Source organism: Piliocolobus tephrosceles, chromosome 16 (assembly GCF_002776525.5).
Source record: "Piliocolobus tephrosceles isolate RC106 chromosome 16, ASM277652v3, whole genome shotgun sequence".
Classification (NCBI taxonomy): domain Eukaryota; kingdom Metazoa; phylum Chordata; class Mammalia; order Primates; family Cercopithecidae; genus Piliocolobus; species Piliocolobus tephrosceles.
The window spans coordinates 4,462,298-4,471,119 of record NC_045449.1 but is presented as its reverse complement, the minus strand read 5'-3'; the positions used below and the strand labels follow the sequence as shown (position 1 = coordinate 4,471,119).

The 8,822-nt window shown below is 45.8% G+C and overlaps 1 long non-coding RNA gene across 3 annotated transcripts in view; it reads left to right on the top strand.

The window, feature by feature from the left end:
• Window positions 1–209: 209 nt before the first annotated feature.
• The window catches only part of LOC111521350, a 23,950-nt gene continuing 15,337 nt past the window's right edge, over window positions 210–8,822 (top strand). For 2 of the 3 annotated variants that reach the window (XR_002724921.2, XR_002724919.2), the window contains exons 1-2: window positions 210–480; window positions 4,268–4,403. This is a non-coding gene — a long non-coding RNA (uncharacterized LOC111521350). Of the gene's footprint in view, window positions 481–4,267; window positions 4,498–8,822 lie in introns of all 3 variants that reach the window. The other variant, XR_002724920.2, reaches the window with a different exon arrangement.

The window sequence follows — 8,822 nt, the reverse complement described above, 5'->3', positions numbered from 1 at the left end:
CCCGGCGAAACCCCGTCTCTACTAAAAATACAAAAAAACTAGCTGGGCGAGGTGGCAGGCGCCTGTAGTCCCAGCTACTGGGGAGGCTGAGGCAGGAGAATGGCGTGAACCCGGGAGGCAGAGCTTGCAGTGAGCTGAGATCCGGCCACTGCACTCCAGCCTGGGTGACAGGGCGAGACTCCGTCTCAAAAAAAAAAAAAAAAAAAAAAAAAAAAAAAAAAAAATTAAAAAGAAATTCTCTTCTAACTGTATAGGATTTAACTTGTGTCCTGAAGTCAGACACACTACGAAGCAAACCATTAACATCGTGAGTCCCAAGAATGTTTGACTCTGAAAATTTTCATTTCATGGCTCAGGCAGAAAATACTAAACAAAAGTCAGCTGGTTGAACTGAGGAAGCTGCTCCTGGCTGGAGATACTTGGCCTTAGGGCTTCGGCCTGAGGCATCCGTGTCTTAACCCATCTGCAGTTCACCAGTTGGTAAGCTCCAAGTTAATATAATTAACTAGAAGAAGGAAACATCTCATTATTACCATAATGAGTACAACAAGGGATTCAATGAATTTCAACTTCTGGATCATATTACAATTGGGGAAAATAAACTTGGAAGTTTTATTTCTTTTTTAATTTTTTGAGACGGAGTCTCGCTCTGCCACCTAGGCTGGAGAGCAGTGGTGTGATCTCTGCTCACTGCAACCTCCATCTCCTGGGTTCAAACAATTCTCCTGCCTCAGCCTCCCGAGTAGCTGGGATTACATGCACCTACCACGATGCCTGGCTAAATTTTTTGTATTTTTAGTAGAGACAAGGTTTCACTGGGTTGGCCAAGCTGGTCTCGAACTCCCGACCTCAGGTGATCCACCCCCCCCCACCCCGAACCCTTGGCCTCCCGAAGTGCTGGGATTATAGGCGTGAGCCACTGCGCCCGGCCTTTATTTCTTAATATGATCATCTGTGAGTATTTTAAAACAGAAACTAACAGTATACACAAAACAAAAGTGTTTCATTTATAATGTGAATAAAGTTGCTTCTTGTCTCTGATTCTGTTTAATTCTATAGAAGACATACTGGCGATGCTTGGTCCGATTTTTTTTTTTTTTCAGACTGAGTCTCACTTTGTTGCCCAGGCTGTAGTGCAGTGGTGCAATCTTGGCTCATTAATACCTCTGCTTCCCGGGTTCTGCCTCAGCCTCCTGCATAGCTGGGATTACAGGTGCCCGCCACCACACCCATCTGATTTTTTGTATTTTTAGTAGAGATGGGATTTCATCATGTTGACCAGGCTGGTCTTGAACTGTCAACCTCAGGTGATCCACCTGCCTCGGCCTCCGAAAGGGCTAGGATTCCAGGCGTGAGCCACTGCACCCGGCCTATATCCAGTTCTCATCCCATGAAATATTTCCCCTTAATCACAGACTAAAAAACTGTATATATTTTTCACTTCTATTAAAGTCTTAGATGGATTTCCTGATAGAGAATGAAGAATTTACCCTCAGTGATCATCACAGAAGTAAAATTGTTACAATCTTTTAAAATCCTTTTATTCCTCAAGCCTGTAATCCCAGCACTTTGGGAGGCCGAGATGGGTGGATCACGAGGTCAGGAGATCGAGACCATCCTGGCTAACACCGTGAAACCCCGTCTCTACTAAAAAATACAAAAAACTAGCTGGGCGAGGTGGCGAGTGCCTGTAGTCCCAGCTACTGGGAGGCTGAGGCAGGAGAACGGCGTAAACCCGGGAGGCGGAGCTTGCAGTGAGCTGAGATCCGGCCACTGCACTCCAGCCTGGGTGATAGAGCGAGACTCCGTCTCAAAAAAAAAAATAAAATAAAATAAAAAAATCCTTTTATTCACCTTGAAAGCAATTTTGGATTTCAGACTTCAAAGATAGTATTTCCTGACTGGGAGCAGTGGCTTACACCTGTAACCCCAGCACTTTGGGAGGCCAAGGTGGGCGGATCACCTGAGGTTGAGAGTTCAAGACCAGCCTGACCAACATGGAGAAACCCCCTCTCTACTAAAAATACAAAATTAGCTGGGCATGGCGTGGTGGTGCATGCCTGTACTCCCAGCTACTGGGGAGGCTGAGGCAGAATTGCTTGAACTCGGGAGGTGGAGGTTGCAGTGAGCCGAGATCATGCCATTGCACTCCAGCCTGGGTAATAAGAGAGAAACTCCATCTCAATAATAATAATAATTAATAATAATAATACTTCCCTTGAAAACTGTCTCAAGCATCTAATGTAAATGAAAACAGCGTGAATTCTGCTAAGTGATTTGAAGAAAAACATCAAAACACACAGACTTTTGCATATTTTGTTTTAAATGAGACAGAGCCTTCCTCTGTTGCCTAGGCTGAGTGCAGTGGTGCCATCATGGCTCACATCAGCCTCAACCTCCTGGGCTCAAGCAATCCTCCCACCTTGTCCTCCCAAATGCTGGGATGACAAGCAAGAGCCACTGCGCCTAGCTTGCGTATTTTTGATTGGGAATTTTTGGCTCTCTCTCCAGTGCCTCAGTTTGTAAGGTATATAACTTGCAGGCCATGATTTTAGGCAACTTTCCAGTTGCCTGAACTTTCTAGTGGCAGCAACTAGGACATAAGAACACTTTTGCCACCTGTCCTACGTTGCTAGAATAATGTTGGCCCTTGAGTTCATATACAAAGAGAAAGCAGTTTTCTCCTGGCCCCTCACTGGGGTAGAAAAAGCATCCCCGCCCCAGTGCATTAGGAGAAAACACATTTTCTATGCATGAAAGAAAAGGAAGCAGAACTTCTGCTAAGATGATGCCCAGGAAAAATCATTTCTTTTGAAGTGAACTATTCCATTAGTTATATTAGTCAATAGGGAAGTATGTAATATATAATCAGTATATATTATGTTCCCCGAAGGTTGCTTTAAGGCTGGTGCTCGGCCAATACTGGGAAGAGTACCTGAAACAAAACAGGCACTCAGTAATCTTTTTTTTTTAAATTAATGAGCAAAAAAAATAAAAATGTATGTTTCACCTGGTTTGTATTTCCCAATACCAATACCAGGGACTTCTTTGAAAAGCTTTTGAGGTTTTTTTTTTTTCTTGAAGGGCAATTTTTTTTCATATGAAGTTTGTATTGAACAAACTTTTACAAAGAACAATTCTATGCTGTGGGAGAACATGTCTGCGCATCGCAGTTGTCTTTGTTCTTTATGATGAAATTATCAAACACATGAATGAGATCTGAGGGTCCAGTTTCCAAGAGAGGAAGATGGCCATGGATGCTGGTGTAAGCCAGGCCTTCTAGAAAAATTTGAACTGCCAGATCCCTTGAGCTGTGAAAAGTATTTTAAAATTAGTATTGCATAGTAAAAATTATGTGTTAACTATTGTTAATAGTCTTCAGTGTTAATTGTGGACTTACTAATTGCATAAGTCATGACTATTCCTTAATGTTTTCTTTATTTTTTTTTTTTTTGAGAGGGAGTCTCGCTCTGTGGCCCAGGCTGGAGTGCAGTGGCCAGATCTCAGCTCACTACAAGCTCCGCCTCCCGGGTTTACGCCATTCTCCTGCCTCAGCCTCCCAAGTAGCTGGGACTACAGGCTTCCGACACCTCGCCCGGCTAGATTTTTGTATTTTTCAGTAGAGACAGGGTTTCACCGTGCTAGCCAGGATGGTCTCGATCTCCTGACCTCGTGATCCGCCCGTCTCGGCCTCCCAAAGTGCTGGGATTACAGGCTTGAGCCACCGCGTCGGGCCCAATGTTTTCTTTAAAAGTAGAGTTTAGGATGCTAAACATATGCTTATTGTTTGCAAATGCCTATGCGCTGGGATTTATGTAAGCCAAGCAGTCTGATTGGGCCAAACCCTGGAACATGTAAATATATTTACTTTTATTTTACTATTTGGTACAGCCTGTGTCTCCCGATAATTGTAATAATGTCTGCTATTGAATCTTGGCAGACACCATCCAGTGTTTCTCAGAATACAGGCAGCCCTCCTACACTCTGCATCAGAACCCCTCCCGCAGGGGATGCTTGTTAAAGGATGGATTCGCAGGACCTCTGCAAACCTGCTGGATCAGAACTTAAGTTTTAAAAAGGCTGCACCTTCACGGGTGCTTGCTCTGTCCTACCAGTGGGTTCCCCTTTGGTTTTGCGTTTCCACAGGAAACAGGACATAAATCTAAAATTGTCTTTGCACTGGGACTGGTTGCCTTTGCTGATCTAACACAGAATAGCTGTTTGTACTGTGACTGCGAGTGCGTTGAACAGATCCTTTGTATTGTAGGAGAAGAAATTTAGTGCCTCGTTACTCACCATCACCACGGGCCCTGGTAGCTCTGCGGATAAACCAGCTTGGATTTCACCCTTGAGGATTAACACTGCAACATCGCAGAGGCACATAAAGCCACCTGAAAGTCAAGGTAAGGCAGGGAACGTGCGCACTGGGATCTTTGTGTGGTTGGTGTCTTGTCTTTTGCCGTTTGTTGGGCACAGCAGCTGCGGTTGCTGAAGCGGGTGAGTAACATTCAAAAGCCAAATCAACTGCAAGAAGCTCTCTGGGAAAAGGGCACGAAGGCTGCTGACCCATGTCCTGCCCCTCCGCCGACCAACTCCACGCCTGGGATTAGAGGGGAGGAAACATTTGGCCCATACTGTCTTAGGTTCTATTGCTGGGGATCTGCAAGTGAAACTGACAGAACACAGATTAACAAGAGAAAAAGTATACAAATGTGATTGATGTTCAGATTTTAGGCACAGGAGCTTCACAAAAAGAAGCAGAAAACTCCAATAAGTGTTTAGACTTGAGAAATTATATACGATTTGAGCAAAGGGTGATAGGTTATAGAGAAGTGACTGGATAAAGAAAAGAATGGGCCGGGCGCGGTGGCTCAAGCCTGTAATCCCAGCACTTTGGGAAGCTGAGGCGGGCAGATCACGAGGTCAGGAGATCGAGACCATCCTGGCTAACACGGTGAAACCCTGTCTCTACTAAAAAAATACAAAAAACTAGCCAGGCGAGGTGGCGGGTGCCTGTAGTCCCAGCTACTCGGGAGGCTGAGGCAGGAGAATGGCGGGAACCCAGGAGGCGGAGCTTGCAGTGAGCTGAGATCTGGCCACTGCACTCCAGCCTGGGCGACAGAGCTGACTCCATCTCAAAAAAAAAAAAAAATAAAAGAAAAGAATGTTTGGGCTTCCGGGGTAATAAACTGTGAGAAAGTGTTTAGGAATATATGGGAGAAATTAATGGACGAGAAGAGTTATCTCTCTTCTATTTGTTGGTTTATGCAGACTCTTCTCAACGCAACTCCCGTCACCGGTGATAAGAGTCACTCTCCTTCTTCCGGGTACAGACGGGCATCTTCCTCAAAGCAAAATTTAGGTCCTGCATTTAGGTAGATAAGGGCAGGCGGAGAACTTTTACTGCATCTGTTGTTTCTTCATTGCCTACAGCTCGAAATGTCTTTCTTCCCAGGTAGCATATTTGGGGGGTGGCATGTTCTGATCCTCTTTAGGATCATTAGCACCTCCAGCTGGGGTGAGGCTGGACGGGGACTGGCGCAAAGGAGGCTTTCAGGCAGTTTCCTTGAGTTCTAACCGCAACTCCTGCAGCATAATTGGCCTGTGACCTGCTCTCCCCACTATGCCTCAATTGCTGTGGACTAATTTATGAGTAGCCCTCTGAACCCAGAGGAAGCTTGAGGAGCAGGATTGATATACCCCCTGGGTAGAATCGCTGTAGGAAGATAGAATCGGTGAACATTAAGCCTCCAAGTTCAAACAATTGAAAATGAAAGAATAATTCATTTTAAAAAGAGTTTTGTGAAACATGTGGATAAAGCATACTTTCTGATGAACTTAATACTATCAATAATAAATTATAAATGGGAGTCCTATTTCAAATCTAAGCAAGGACGACTAGGCGCAGTGGCTCTCGCCTGTAATCCCAGCACTTTGGGAGGCTGAGGCGGGCAGATCACTTGAAGTCAGGAGTTTGAGACCAGCCTGGCCAACTTGGTGAAACCCCCCCCCCACTAAAAATACATAAATTAGTTGGGTGTGGCAGCAGGTGCCTGTAATCCCAGCTACTCAGGAGGCTGAGGCAGAAGAATTGCTTGAACCTGGGAGGCGGAGGTTGCAGTGAGCTGAGATTGTACCACTGCACTCCAGCCTGGGTGACAGAGTGAGACTCAGTCTCAAAAAGAAAGAAAAAAAAAAATCTAAGCAAGGTCTTTGACTCAAAGAAATCATTATGTTCCACGAGAGGGCAGTATAGTAATTCGTTTATAAAACAGTAGGCTCGGAAAAGCAGAGGAAAAAATTTGTGATCAGTTTTAAAATTTGTGATGAGCACCCGGCACAGTGGCTCACGCCTGTAACCCCAGCACTTCGGGAGGCTAAGGTGGGCGGATCACCTGAGGTTGAGAGTTCGAGACCAGCCTGACCAATATAGAGAAACCCTGTCTCTACTAAAAATACAAAAAAATTAGCGGGACATGGCGCATGCCTGTAATCACAGTTACTCGGGAGACTGAGGCAGGAGAATCCCTTGAACCTGGGAGGCGGAGGTTGCGGTGAGCCGAGATCGCGCTATTGCACTCCAGCCTGGGCAACAAGAGCAAAACTCTGTCAAAAAAAAAAAAATTGTGATGAGAACTGCTTTGAGCAGAAACAAAATCAAATGGCATTTTTACCAAAAAATTTTTGTCTCAATGACATGAAAACTACGAAGGAGATTGGTTTTTTCAGGTCGGAATGACATACTTTTGAAAAAGTAAGTTGCTTGACTTGGAACTAAATGGCATTGCTTTCGTTCGTTGCTATGTTGCCCGGTTGCTATGTGGTCTAGTAGAAGCTACAAACGAAATCCAGGAGATCACATTTCCTCTGCCTCAGCCCCTGGAAAAGCTTCATATGCCTGAGTCCTCACCTCCAGTTGTGCCTGGAGCTATGAAGTTTGCGGGATAGTTTAAATTGGGAAAGATAGTAATCCTTACAGCTAGCTTTATCTGAACTCTGAGTACCAGGCTGGGCGCATTACATGGGTTCTTTCTTTCAGCCCCATGGTAGCTCCATGAGTTAGGAACTATGATTATCTTCATTTGATAGACGAGGAAACCAGGCCCGTAAAGGACTGAGGGCTTGCCCGTGGGACACGGCTCATCGATGGCAAAGTCGGGATTCAAACTGGGCAGATCAAATCTAGATCCCAAGTGTGAGCTATTTCTAGGCAATTGGTGGCAAAGACAGAACTAGAACCCATATCTCTTTGTTACAAATTAAAGAGTGACTTTAACGTTGAAAACGGTGTGTTTGGCGGGACTGGGTAGAAGAAACCTTTGGAAGAGGGCTGATGGGCCAGACACAAAGAGACTGTGTTTGCAAAAAGACAGGTTCATACCAAGAAACAAGAACATTCCAGGCCGAGCTGGGATGCCCCAGTTATGCCGATGATGCAGTGTCAGACTAGCCAAGACCAGAGGGATTTCCCCGCTGCCTTCGCGAACTCCAAAGAGCTCTGAGATCCACAGGCTGGTGGGGTTCCCAGGAGAAGCCTGCAGAAGGTTCTTCCTCCTTCAGGGCACAGAAGAGGATGGACAGAAGTTCTCCTAAATCCCCAGAGCCCTTAGTCAAGTTCATCCTGAAGCTATCAGAATAATCATCACTGCTATCCCTTGAGAACTCAAATGCCAGGCCCTGTGCTAAGCATTTTACTTGTATTAGCTAATTTAATCCTTATAGCAACTCACTGAGGTGGGTCCTATGTTCACCATCTGGGAATTTCACGGGCTGGCCCCTCTCACAGGAGTTTCATCATGTAAGGCATGCATACATATATGCATGAGAAAGTATGTCTTGCACACAAATTGGTTTTCCTAAGCCGTCCCTCATCTTTGAGCAATGCAGCCGATTTTGTTTTTAAAATGCAGCCCACTTCTGAGTCAGCGAGGCAGATTGCTCACTTCTCCCTTCCAAAACTCCACTGAAATGGCAATAAATGAATCAAGAATACATCAACTCATAATGGGATAAAGTGAGGCAAGAGACGAACATGGATGAGAGAGTCCTGCAAATATCTGGAAGAGGGAGAGGAGCAGGAGGGGACTTGGCAGAGCTGGAGATCACCACCTGGCTCCCTGCAGACGAGGAAACTAACAAGCAGAAAGGGGGTGGTCTTGTAGAACTCTAGGTGCTGAGGACGGGGAGATCCAAATCTACAGAAGGCGGACATGAGGCATGGGACTCAAAACGGGGGGGTTATGTGGCCTGTGTAGGGGGAGGATGGACCCCCTTCCTCCTCTTACAGCAGGCACACCCCAGCTCTCTCCAGCCACCCGTTGTACACCTCCCCACCCTCACTGCCAATAAAAGATTTGACACGTTCTCTCTGGATAACCGAATGGCTCCAGAGAAAAGACCTCTACATTCTGACATCTTGGAGTCCCGCCCCAATTTGAAAGCCAGTTTGGGCCGGGCTCAGTGGCTCATGCCTGGAATCCCAGCACTTTGGGAGGCCAAGGCAGGTGGATCACCTGAGGTCATGACTTCGAGACCAGCCTGACCAACATGGTGAAGCCCCATCTCTACTTAAAAAAAAAAAAAAAAAAATTAGCCTGGAGTGGTGGGACATGTCTGTAATCCCAGCTACTCGGGAGGCTGAGGCAGGAGAATCACCTGAACTGGGAAGGCAGAGGTTGCAGTGAGAGATGGCGCCATTGCACTCCAGCCTGGGCAACAAGAGCGAAACTCCGTTAAAAGGAAAGAAAAGAAAAGAAATGAAAAGAAAAGAAAGAGAGGAAGGAAGGAAGGAAGGAAGGAAGGAAGGAAGGAAGGAAGGAAGG